Source organism: Falco cherrug, chromosome 4 (assembly GCF_023634085.1).
Source record: "Falco cherrug isolate bFalChe1 chromosome 4, bFalChe1.pri, whole genome shotgun sequence".
Taxonomy (NCBI): Eukaryota; Metazoa; Chordata; class Aves; order Falconiformes; family Falconidae; genus Falco; species Falco cherrug.
Genome location: NC_073700.1, coordinates 19324769 through 19337500, shown reverse-complemented (window position 1 = coordinate 19337500; position 12732 = coordinate 19324769). Strand labels below are relative to the sequence as shown.

Sequence of the window (12732 nt, the reverse complement as noted above, 5' to 3'; positions counted from 1 at the left end):
GCCCATATCCGAGCATTATTGGAATTTCTTACCATACAAAGTAATGCATGGAGCGTGTAGATGCATATATACAAATGTCCACGCACACATACATAATAATGCCTTTTCAAATATAACAGTCTGTGTTCTTTCACACTCAGTTCAACAAAATTGGGTTGAGGCTGTATTAATCATGGTACATCTTAGCAGTTAATTGAGGTTGTTACAGTTCTTTGTCTGGACAGCTTTGGTGGTCCATAATGTTGGTAATTAATTATTTGTGTATTTAGTATTGTTGAAGCTGTTGGCTGTTGTGTGTGAAGCTTTGACGCTGTTCATACCGCTTCACTTATATCCTTCCGTGGTGGTACTCGCGGCGGCCACCCATGGGATCTTCACTGTTGGGAACTCTGTGCGGGTCAGCAGTCCTGGGAGTGACGTTCCTGAAGAAGCTTCTCTAGTTTCATACCTCTACCAAAGGTCTTACATAAAGAAGGGAATAAATACTGTGCTAAATCCAAATCTCTAAGAGGAGGAGGGGATGCCAGTAGCCTTTGCCAGTGGCAGAGCGATAGGAAGAGGTGCATCTGACTCCCACACAGTCATGGCCACAGGAGCAGGGGAAGCAGGGGTGTTTGTTGTGTTGACGTGGTGAGGCTGCAGCCCAGCCAAGGGCTCCTCGCGCTGTTTGCAAGGCCCATGGCTCAGTCCAGATGTTTTGCCGAAGCAACTTGACTAATGGCTAGACGCATCAAAAGTGGGAGATTAGCATCTCTGTAATTTGAAGTATTTTCCTCCCTCCTCTCCCCCGAGTATACTGATGTTCAAGGCTGCCAAAAAGTGCCTATAGTCTTGCCTTTTGAGACAAAAGCAAATGAGAAGGACTGTTTTAGATTATCTCTAGATGCCCAGTTTGCTGTATGGCATATAACCACGGGCATATCGTGTTGCCTTCGCTGTTCCATATGCAGATATTATGCCTGTTGTATGAGTAAGTGTCTGTGGAGCTGCTTGAACACAGATTTTTATTACTGCTGTTGGGAGTCAGAATTTTGTACTCTTGTCTTCCAAATGCATATTTAATCCAGCAAGCCCTTAAAGGCTTGTGAGACCATCACCTTTGCATATTTTGTCTGAAAAGTCTTAAGAGTGTAGTTCCATGTGCCAAAAGCCGCATACTATGTTTTCCTAAAAATTACGTTCAAGTTGCCAAAAAATTGGTGGGAACTTGCAATTTCCGAGTTACAAGTTCACACGCCAACTGCGAAAGGAGAAAAGCCGACGTGCGAGGTTTTGCAGAACCCTAAATGTCTCCCTTCCGGCTGAGCTCTAATCTGTGCTCCCACCGGTGGCGTGTGCGCAGACAGCCGGAGCAGGCACCAGGGCTGGCGGCTCCCTTCCAGTGTGTGGGCAGCCCGAGGCACCGGCGAGCGACAAGGAAAGAAAAAGGAGATCGAGATGCAAACTCCGACTGGTGAAATCATTTCAGCCATGCTTTGGTGGCTGGGGAATGGGGTTAGCTTGGCCTTTGGAAAAATACAGGTTGGGCAGTGAGATAGAAGGAGATCTGCAGCGGAGCAGGTGATCGTTCGTAAAACATCCTGTCTTTCTGTGTATTTAATATGTCTTGAAGCAACAACTACCACAGATCCCTTTGCTGCTGCCCATGCTCCCCTCCCAGTTACATAAAATAAGTTTTGCACATCTTCATTTTACAGCCTTAAAATATTTTTGGTTTTAACTTTTTCAATTCTTTTTTTTTTTTTTTTTTTTTTTAAATCTTCAGTGGTTGCATGTTTGACATGGTTCTGTTATCCTAGATGTTACGTTATGATCTGGCACACCACATTAATTCCTTTATCAGCTCTATTTCCTTTACAGTTGTTCATTTAATTGAGCTCCTCTGTGTATTTTACAAAACAAGATGCATTCATTACAACTCACAGACCTCAGATAGTATTGTAGCATGTTTCAGAAAAACAGTAGATCGTTGTGGAAGTTGGGTGTTTGGTTTATTTTTCAGATGATGGGAGGAAGCAGTAGCAGAATTTTTGCATGCATAATCAGTAGGAACTTTCCAGAAGCTCTTTATTCTAGCTATTTTCTTTTAAAGCTGTGTTTACGCTAAGAATTCGGCTGAGGCAGTTGAAATATGTGGCTGCAGTGTAGAACAAAATACACTGTTTTGTTACTCTCTTTTTTCTGCTTTGACTTGTGCAAACAGTTTTAATCCAAAGGAAGAGATCACACAGTATCTGCGGTATCATACAATCCAGTTTAAGGTGCAAATTACCGTCTTAAAGCACATCCTGACATTGAATAGTCTTGTCTTGAATAAACGGTAAATGGAGTGTATCCGGCTCTTTCACAAGCCCGTGGAGCAGGAAGCCCCATGCCTCAGCTCTACAGCGTTCGGGAGCCAGCACATCTGTGTGACCATGCACCTCTGTGTGGCTGGAGATGTTCAAATACTGTCTTTGGTGCAGATTTTGAACATTAAACGCACATCGCTGGTTGTAAATGGCCCCCACATGCTGCTAGGGATTCAGCACCGGAAAGGCCATTTCCCGAAGCATGAAGCAACCTCTGCTGAGCTTGGCGGTGATGGACCTTCCAATCCAGGGCCAAACAGCTTGTTTTGGAGAGGTGGTGGGGCCACAGCAGTGTCTGTTGGGATGTTCTCTGTTGGCGTTGGCATCATGCATGGAAAAGATAGGGGCAGCCCCGGGAGTGCTCGTGATTGCCCACTGTTGTTGGCTGAGGCAAGCTGGAGAGGCTTGTTTGGTGTCCAGTGGCTCCTCTCCCTCTCCCAGTCATCTCTGATGGTGGCTCAGAGATGGGCATTGCTCTTCAGCCATGGGTGAATGCAGCAGAGGGATTAAGAGCTTGGCTTCCTGCATCCTAACTCAAAAGTAGGCATATGTGCTTTTTTTGGTGAGTAGAAACAAATCGGTTTCGACAGAGCTTTTTTAGGGAGTTTTCTCAGGCACAGGATGAGATTTTGAGGTGGAAAAAATTCACACTTTTTTTTCCCCCTCTATTGGGCCGGTGTGGTGAGGACCAACTGTATTTTTGGGTGCTTGGGATCCATGTGTGTCACTGTTGAGCATGTGGCTGTTGAGGAACATGTGCAGTACGTACATGTCTCCTGCACAGAAATGTGATGGGGTGGGATCCTTGCTCTGGACCCAGACTGGAGGTGTTTCTGGGAAAGAAAACATCGAGACAAAACTGGGGAGGAAAGCACCTCTTCTGTCCCACTTGCTCTGTTCTGGCTGATGCTAAACCGGTATGTTGGGTACTTTCATAGTGTGTGTGTGTCTGTCAGCTTACGCACCAGTGTTCATAGGCACATGGACAGTTTCTCTTCTGCATGGTTGCTGTCCTCGCTGTAATCTGATAGCCATAGCCCTTGGACAGGGCAAGGCAAGGAGGCTGGAGGTTTCCACAAAAGCTTAGCTAAGTGCATTTTTCTTAACTGTGTTGTGGGCCTGAATCTTGAGGGGGGTTAGATGCTTTCAGTTGTGGGTGCTCAGCATTTTTGCAAGTCACTCTGCTCAGAAGTTGGTGGTTACATTTTTTTTTTTTTAATGGGAAAAAAGCATTTTTCCATTTGCTTCTTCATAAACTGAAACCACTAAAGAGCCCTTCCTTAGTTTTCTGTACAGTAATGGGAGCATGAGAGGGACTGCAGGTCTTAGAAGGCTTTAAGTGTGTGAAAACAAGGAGTCCTAATGAAAATGGTTTTGCAACTTAATTGTAGTGGGGCGTGCCTTTGTTTGCAAAAAGAAATGAAAGTGCTGGAGGCCGAAGTGCTTTCTTTATCCTTAGAATAGCGAGCAACATAAACTTCCCAGGCCAGTTTTGCCAAGGTGCCAGAGACCTGCAAGTCTCTGCAAAGCTTTGGCGCTCTGCTCACTGGGACCCTTCCCATGGACTTTGAGCCTTGAGCCATCCATCCTTGCATCGCGTTCCAGAAATACCACGCTTTGCACGGTGGGCCTTTCTTGGGCTTCCAAGTGCCCTTCTTAAAAGATGGCTTGTTCACATCACAGGCTCACGGCATTTGGGGAAGCCAATGTATCTTTTCCAATGCTTTTGAGATTCACGACTTGCTCTCTGGATGGAGACGCAGACCTCCATGTAGCCGGCGTTCAGCCTGTTGAAGGCAAGGGGCTTGTTCCTCCTAGCACGCTGTCTTGAACCCCTTTGGAGTTGTCCGTGAACCCCTGTGAATCTGGGGCCTGGGGGCCACACGCTCTGCTGCCGTCTTCTTCAGCCCCCTCAGCTACCCAGTGCCCCATAGAAACATGATCCATTTTAAATAGATGCTGTTTGCAGCATCTTGGACTTGCTGTGTGAGGATGGGAAATGTTAACATAAATTCTTTAAATAACATCTAGTAGTGTTGAATGCACAGAATTATAAAACATTTTTATATTCTGAGACTCATTTGCATCTTCACATTAAAAACTGTGGTTTTCTTTTCAGGGAATGGTTGCAAGATCTGATTTGTTTTGAAATCAAAGCTAAATTTGTGTTCTTGCTTTCCTCTTTGCCCTTCATTTGACAAATTTTTCTTGTTCTATAAATACGGAATTGTAAACAAGGGCTAATCCTTAGCAACAACCTGGAAAGTTAACATTTCTCTCCAGCTTCTATTATAATTAATTCAGACACTTTGAATATGATGTGATTTACACATAGTATTCCTAAGGCCAGGAGGTACTAATATCTTGTTAGAGAACTGAGGAAAAGAACAGGCTTTTGTGTGTGCCATATAACATAATTGCACTGCATTTTCTTTCATAAGAAGATGTTTAAAGATGCTTTTTACTTTACATTTGAAAAATGGAAGGCTTCTGCTTTTGCATTTGGCTGAAATTGTCTTAAATGTGTTTTCCCTCCTGCAGCAGTCAACATTGTCAAAACATTTTGCAAAGTACTTTTTAATAATACGGGTTAAGACCATCATTATATTAATTTAATTCTCACTGTAGGTAGATTCAAAAGATGCTTCCACTTTGTCATAAAAGTTTTTCACAGTAAACATCATCTGTTTTCCCTGTGCAGAAAAGAAAAAGGAAATACAGAAAAAGGATAAATCCCTTGCATTAAAATCGTTAAAATACAGCTTGAACAGTCTTAGTCTCATGGTCCATCCTCTGATTTTATTTAATTTTCATTTAATTTTGTTTTGTTCTGTTTATATTTGTTCAGGAAGTGTTTTTGTAGTCTTAATCTATGTAAGCCACATGCAGTTGAAAACTGCAACTCCCAAAAGGCTGCGATTAAAACATTGTGGATGTGGCAAACCACAAATGCAAAAGTAAGTTTACATTTAGATTTTCTTCATAAAATACTTTATTCAAGTTTTGTAATACCTTGGTATCGTGGTCAGCATTGCCATAAAAATTCTGTGTTATATGGAATGATACAATCTGTGAAGCATTTCCCATTATGTAGACACCATGTCTTTAAATTATAGCAATTTCTTAAGATTTTAAAGCAAAATGAGCTCTTAGAAGTGTGATTAATAGCAGGGAATGAGGCTAACACTGGGTCATCAGTGGCACTCCATTACAAAAAAGGTTGGACTAATAAAAGCATCCATCTATTTGACCAATAAAGCATTTGAATGATATGCTTATAGTTTTTATCATACTGTAGTTACTTTGTACTGAATAAACTGTGATTTTACGTGCTGGAAAAGGAGTGTGAAACAGGCAGTACGGCTGAGGTGAGAGCAGTTTTCTCAAGTAGGGAAATATCAGGACTTTTATGTGAAGCTTGATGTTTCCAGAAGCCTTCAGGTTGCGGTGTCTGAATTTTTGAAGCTGCTGTGAAATATCTAAATCCCCCGTGACCCGTGCCTGCCTGCCCACAGTCGTTCGGTGAAGCTGGCCCTCGCTGTCCTGCAGGGAGGGGAGAAAGGAGGGTATTGTGTGTAATCATTAATTCAGAGTTAAGTCCCCGGCAGCCCCAGACATCAGAAATACTCTGCTGAAGCACAGGAAATGGGGCAGCACTTCTGTTTTCCTGGTGTGCGGACGCCAGCCCCGTCCTCGAGTCGCACCTTTCATCCTGCCCGCTATTATGTTGTCAACCTGATGTATTAAAAAATACGCCGTTGCCTGAACAATGCTGCATTTGGGTTTTATTTGAATACCTGTCTTATTAGTAGGTTGTACTGATTTCATGGGTTTGAGCCTTTTTTTTTTTTTTTTTTTTACTACAACAAAAGGCTAAATATTTTCTGAAAACGAAAACGGAGGTTCTTGGCCAGCCATGGACATCCAGGATTGTGCTGTGAAAGAAACACCAAATATTCTAGAACTTGTGAAAAAAATGATGAAGGCAGAGGATTCTGACCATCACACTGTTTGCACATGAAATGGCAAGGGATGGGAGATTAGTGCCTGGACCAGCTGTGACCTTGGATGCTTCATGTGTTTGAAACTGGGGTGGTTTTATTGAGTGTTTGGTGGTGCTGCTGGTGCTCATCAAATGGTAGCTGTGAACCAGGTAGGGGCCACAGTGCAGCTGGGAGAAAAAAGGACCTGTGGTATAGACCCCAACTACATGCTCTACCCCCTTCCGACTAATACAACATATTAAAGGGCTTGTTTTACATAGGAGGGGGATGAGGAGCCTTCTGGAGGTCACACGCAGGGATTGTGTCAGGGCAGGAATGTAACCCGGAGCCCTGGATTAACCTGTACCAGTAGGACCATCCATCTTCTCTCTCTGTACGTTGCATCTTTCCCAAAATCCGTGTTCAGGACAGAGAATTTACAGAAACCTCCCTGGAGGAGCATTGCGATGGGCGACTTCTTGAGCGTTACAGGGATGAGAGATGGGAAAGGAAAGGCTTTCTGGAAAATGGCAAACCCAGGGGACTTCAGCATCTCCAGCACTGTGAGGACTAATGTTACAGTGTCTCGGGGCCACGAGATGGACATCAGGGTGGGGAGGGCTGGGGGCCAGAGGTCTCAGTTGTGAGAAGGTGACCTCAGCGGCTTCTGGCCCCCCTTGGGTTAACAAACAGGAGCTGGGGAGATCCCCAGAGATCAGAGAGTGGTGATGGGAGGCAGAAGCAAGAGGGTTGAGGGTGGGCGAGAGGAGGAGAAAGAGGGCTGAACTGTGCCTTGCTGCTTCAGCCTTGCACAGAGCTGCGTGCAGGGAGCTGGCATGGGTATGGATGTGTGTGTATAAAATTACACACATACGTGGTCATGCTGGGCAGATTAAGTTGTGTAGAAAGCTGTCGCCTTGCTTGTTTGTTCTAGGAGAGAAATGAACATTTTGCATCCTACTTTTCGCAGTTGCTGATTTTTTTAAAAAATGCAAATAGATCTTTTCCATCAGTGGTTTGGCCGGTAAATCTTGTTTTGTGAAACACTTTTCAAGTGTTTTCAACTCCTTTCTTTACCCTTTATCGGAACAGATGCACAGCCATGTATTTTCCCCTGCTGCCTGTTGTCTTGAGGTTGCACAGCAAGACTGCAAAGGCTTTTTGTTTGTTGTTGTTGAAGGGGAGGAAAAAACCCTCAATCCACAGAAGAGTTAACAGGATTTCACTTGATCTGCTCGTTTATGCAATGAGTAATGCGAGGTTGGTAACAGCAAATTGTTGTTTATAAGCAAACATGGCACTGTGTAAACAAGAAGGCCTAGTCCCCAACTGGTTTGATTTCACGGTGGTCAGCAGCTGATGTATGTAACGTACAACCTTTCTGCTTCTCGAAATGTCAGAAGAATGACTATTTGTTTGTCTTGAGTTCTTCCCAGCTGTTTACTCTGTAATGCATTTGCCTCAACCTTGATTCCCTAAGAGTGGCCCCTTTCTCCTCCCTGCTCTGTTTACATTAGTCCTGCCCCGAGTGTCACCTATGAAATCTGTTGATTATTCCACCTGGTTAATGTTAAATTGCTCTTGCAAGATGATGTGTTTGTTCATAAACACAAATGCTGGGCCCCTTGTTTACTGTACCCATGGCAGCAATCAGTTATTAAACAAATATTGCTTTGTTTGCGGGTGTGAGCAGCAGTTTATCCTGCAAGGTCTGGAAAAAAACCTTTAAATGCTGGGATTTTGATAAAGGAGAAAAAGGGGAACTTGTCCCTGGAATGTGGCTGAAACTCACTTTGGTTTGCTTTGCTTATCTTTAACTTGGGTGAAGGGGCTAGAAAGATTAGCAAGTTGTTTGGTTTTTCCAAGAGATTTCCTTAGTGTAATGATATCTATCCAGTTGTTTGCTTTTTTCAGAAGGGAGAGAGCACTCCTGCAAGACGACTAGCACAGCGGTAGATGGCTGATGGCTAGAAAATCCTGCATGGAGCAAACAAGGAGTTAGAAGGTCTAGGACAAAGATATAGGGCTATGAACCAGGTAATCACGCTGCAAGTACAGCCTTGCATTCTGTGTCAGCATTTGGTTGGGGGCTTTTTGGTTTCTCTCTTTTCTCATGTCAGCTTTTAATTGATGCATGTGCCCTCGATGGAGTTGGAAAAGGCAAACCTTTCACTTTTATTTCTGAGGAGATCTGAGGAAAATCTGTTTTAGAAGCAGAGCTGTTTGAATAGAGAGAAAATACCGAATTTAAAACTGCACTCGGTTGCTCCTGTGAGCGAAATGACAGAGCTGCTTTTCTTCTTTTTATAACTGAAAAACTGCATTTACATCTGCTAATTTCTGTATGCTGGCTGTTTGCTCTTTGGTTTCTGGGTGTCCTAATTAGAGAGAGCCATTCTGGTAGTTGTCGCTTTTGGGTTGTTTTGCAAATGAGTGAGAAAAACTCACTCACACCATCTTTGTTTTCAAAATTAATGTTTGTTATTGTTTCTGAATGGGGCTTGGATTTCAAATGCCAGGCAGGACCTGTTAGCACTAACAGTAAATTGTTAGGGCTTCACACACAAAGGGAGTAAACCCTCTTAGAGTGACCTTGGGAAGGAATGTTAACTCTTTTTGTATGAAGGTGGCGTCTGTTCCTTTATATGTGAGTTAATGTGTTAAAATATCTTGACTATACATTTATAAAAAGCTTTTGAAGGATAAAATTAAATAACTGTCCTTTTCATCCCTGGGAAAAGCAAGCAACAAAACATGCATAAAAATGCCATATATTGTATTCACTAGCTCGCACCAGTGGTCGAAACATATTGTTCGTTTTGGATCCTAGAGCTGTGTCGGGGCTGGAGGGGAAGCGGGAGGTACACGAGGTGTGTAGGTGGACAAGCTGGTCATTAATTGACTCGTGTTACTGCAATGAATCAAACCTCCATTGCCTTAAACTAAGTGAAAATAGTGAAGTGCAAATTGTATTGTGCAGAAGTATTAACAGAGTTGCAGCTGGCTTTGAGGTGGGTTTTGACTTCTGGAGGCTGGTTCAGAAACACTTCAATGGAGATAGGCATGGAGGGTGGGAGTCTCATTCATCTACAGCCAGCACTTGGGCTTGCGAGGTTTGATACCATCTTATGGTAGCAGTGCTGCTGCTGCTGCCTGGCATAAACTAACTGTATTTACTAAATGCAACTTTGGCCTTTTTATTTGGTTGAATAGTTGCCTGTTTTTCTGTGAGGCGGAGTGCAAGAGTTTATGTTGCAAGCTCAGAGCAGTGTGCATACAAACAAGTCAGTCCTGGGCTGTGAGAATAGCTCTGCAGTTTCTGTTCCTGTTTTACACGAAACCGCAGGGAGCCCTGCACGCTGCTGTGCCCGGCTGGGATGAGCAGGTGGGTACCTCCTGGGAGCGGCACCGAGGCAGCTCTGCAGCCCCTCACCACGCTGCAGTGAAGTGTCTTTCCTTCTGGAGTTTTTCCTGTAGTGCAGGTGGTGCTGCTGTCCGTACGGTAGCAGTCGCGGAGTTGTATGGTACAGTGAACTGTGGGGTTTTTGTTTGGTTTGGGGTTTTTTTTGCCGCTCGCCATTCCTTTCCTTCCAAACAAACGATGATCCCAGTGATGGTAAGGATGATTTCTGTCAAGCTCACGGCTGAAAGACAGCTCTCCCCAAGAGAGAGGAAGGAACCTCACTCTGCCGATGATGGTATGTAAATGATTACATCATTTTTGCCAGTCACTTGGAAGTGGCCCAGCTCTAGAGCTTTTATGCAGCTATGGTATGAGCTTCGTGCTGAATATGGATTCTAATAGCTGTCAAGCTGAGAGGCATAGATTGAGCTAGAGCTGGCTTTGCAAAGGGGGTTTGTTTATCCAAGGTGAGACTGGGAGTAACTTTTGTGTGCACATGTAAAATGAAGGGAGGATGCAAAAAGCTAGTTGGGGCAAGGTTGAGTTGTCCGTCATCTCTGTGTAACTCCCTTTGGGTGAGGAAAGGAGTGAGACCTGTTGTCTTCACAGCTTGGTGTGTTTTGGTGCTCTGGCTTGTCATAGGGACCAGCTGTAGCTCTTTTGAACAAAGCAAATGGCATGTTTGTCAATGTCTGTTTCAATTAATTTTTCTTGGATTTGCTTGTTCTCTGTTCTTACTGTTTGTGGTCAGCAACACCCTCAGCAGAAGAGATTTCCTTAGGGGTAACTGCAGTGACTGATTCTCTAAGAAGTTAAGTTATTTGACCGTGATTTCACAATAAGTCAGTGTGGCACGAGTGGGATTAGGCTCCTGACTCCCCTTCTCCTCTTCACAGCTGTCTTAAATTTCAGCTCCTGCAGAGCATCAGTCAGCCTTTCACTGAGCTACCTCCAAATGATTTCAGGGTCCCGTGGCCCTAACGGTACATGCTGCTGCTGGAAGAAGTAATGCAGGCAGCACAAGCCACGCATGCAAACAGTGAGAGAGGTTGTGTCGTTGTATACAGTTAAATAAATAAAAAGTTGTGGCAGCCTGCACCTAGAAAGGAGTAGGTGAAGCTGCTGTTCAGAAGACTTGAGGCTGGCAAGTGAACGTAAACCCTGGAAGAGGTTCAGGCTGGTGGAAGTTCAGCCTGTCACTGGCATGACCCACAGGGAGGAGTTAAAGCAACCCGCGTCCTTCTCCTGTTGGCCAAGATGAGGTGCTCAAGCACTTTTGGAAAGCACTGGCTTTTCACTCACTGAATTTAGTTACAGCTTCATGTTTTCTTCCTTCTTGTTCCTTTTTTACTGACCTCCCGCCCCTCACCTCCCCGCAACTCAGCATCACCAAGTAGCTCTTCCCCAGTGTGGGGAGGGCAGGCTAGGGCAGGGGAGCAGTCCCGTGTGAGCCAGGAGCCGGGGTTGCAGATCGGCTTGTGGGGATGCTCCGAAAGCAGCGTGATTTGTTTCCCTTCCCCGGGGAGGCTCGGCACATCACCTCTGCGATGCGCTCAACCTCCAGCGACCCAAGGCTTGGGATGAGTCCAACCGTGAGGAGAGCGCCAGGGCTGCACCCATGGCAGGAGCCAAAGCCAAGGATGCACTGCGGATAATCCCATTTCTTCTGGACCCTTTATTTCCTTAGCACTAAATGAAATTTCAGTTTTTAGATACGTCTAGACATATACAGTGCACGATAAAGTTGATAATACATTAATCATTTTTAACAACAGGTAATATGCATAATTTATGGTGTTACAGTGCTATCTTTTTTGATATTTATGATGGATAATGCTCAGTTTTTGCCCTCATATTACTGCTTTAAATTATACCACAGGAAAATTAATGAGAAAGTAGATTTATGGGTTTCATTTGTTTGTCAATTCGGAAATTAATTGGGTGTTAATTTTAGCCGTCCCTCATCAGACCAGGTCTTTAGTATGTGTGCATTACTTTGCATTCATTGAAGCCTACCTCCCATTTACTGTGGGTCACTAGCTTTGCATACATTAAAATAGCCCTCAGGCTCATTCTCTTGATTACTTTTTGAACTGCCATGCATTAGAAAATTTACGCCTTTCTGTTATAATTATGAAAATTCGCTATTGGAAGATGGTGCTTGCATAACAGCAAGTATACAGCCTTGCTCAGCGATGTAAGATCATATAGCAAATCCCAATGCGTTTTTGTTCTAATCCTAGAAAATAGCACTCTCGACAATCTTTGTTGTGCGAGTTTCATCCTTTGAAATTTCAAGGATCCATTTTAATGCATTGAATTACCTCTTTAAGCTGAGGAAATATCAAAGGATTTCACCTCGTCGCTGTCTCTTTGTTTCCTCTTTCCACACATCTCGTGCATGTTCCTCCCTTGCCTTGCTCCAGGTTTGCCTCTCCTCCTCCAAACGCCGCTGTCAGACGTGACTCAGCATCGCTTTTCAGGACAGCGGAGCCTGACTCTCTCCATTCCTTACTATTTTGGTTGATTCTTAAAGATCATCCTTAATTGCTCTTTGAATCCCCTTCTCCTTTCTCATACTCCTGCACAATTCAGCAACCGCCAGTAGTGTGTAGGCGAGTGGCCTTCAAAGGGGTAAGCATGAAGTTTTATCCAAAAAGTACCCTAATGTACTGACAGTTGATCTATAGTTAGTTAGTACATAATTATACCTAAAATACACCCTGTCAGCAGGATAAATGACGGCTACTGAAAACTCCTAAAGCATGACGGGTGTTCACCCATCTGCAATGACGAGAGCGGAGGGGTTTGTAAGTTGAGAAAGGCTGGTGAGTTCAGCATGATCTGATTTAGTTAAATCATGCCATATGTTGGGATGGCTCTTTCTAATAGTTGTGCTAACCACAAACACAGGCAGAGAGAAGTCATCTGGTCCACCTGGCTAGTTCGGACTCCCCTCCCCAGCGTTATTTCTGTACTTAGCGTGGTGGCAGCC

General features: G+C 44.1%; 1 protein-coding gene across 16 annotated transcripts in view; it reads left to right on the top strand.

Annotated features, from left to right (window-relative positions):
- FOXP1 (forkhead box P1) overlaps positions 1–12732 on the top strand; it is a 391266-nt gene that overhangs the window by 203892 nt on the left and 174642 nt on the right. The window contains exon 1 of one of the 16 annotated variants that reach the window (XM_027806714.2): positions 8276–8371. The exons of 13 other annotated variants lie outside the window; for them this stretch is intronic. The gene's annotated coding sequence lies outside the window, so the exon portion shown is untranslated. Of the gene's footprint in view, positions 1–8275; positions 8372–9612; positions 9720–9819; positions 10033–12732 lie in introns of those variants that run through there. 2 more of the 16 variants (XM_027806706.2, XM_027806711.2) reach the window with 2 other exon arrangements.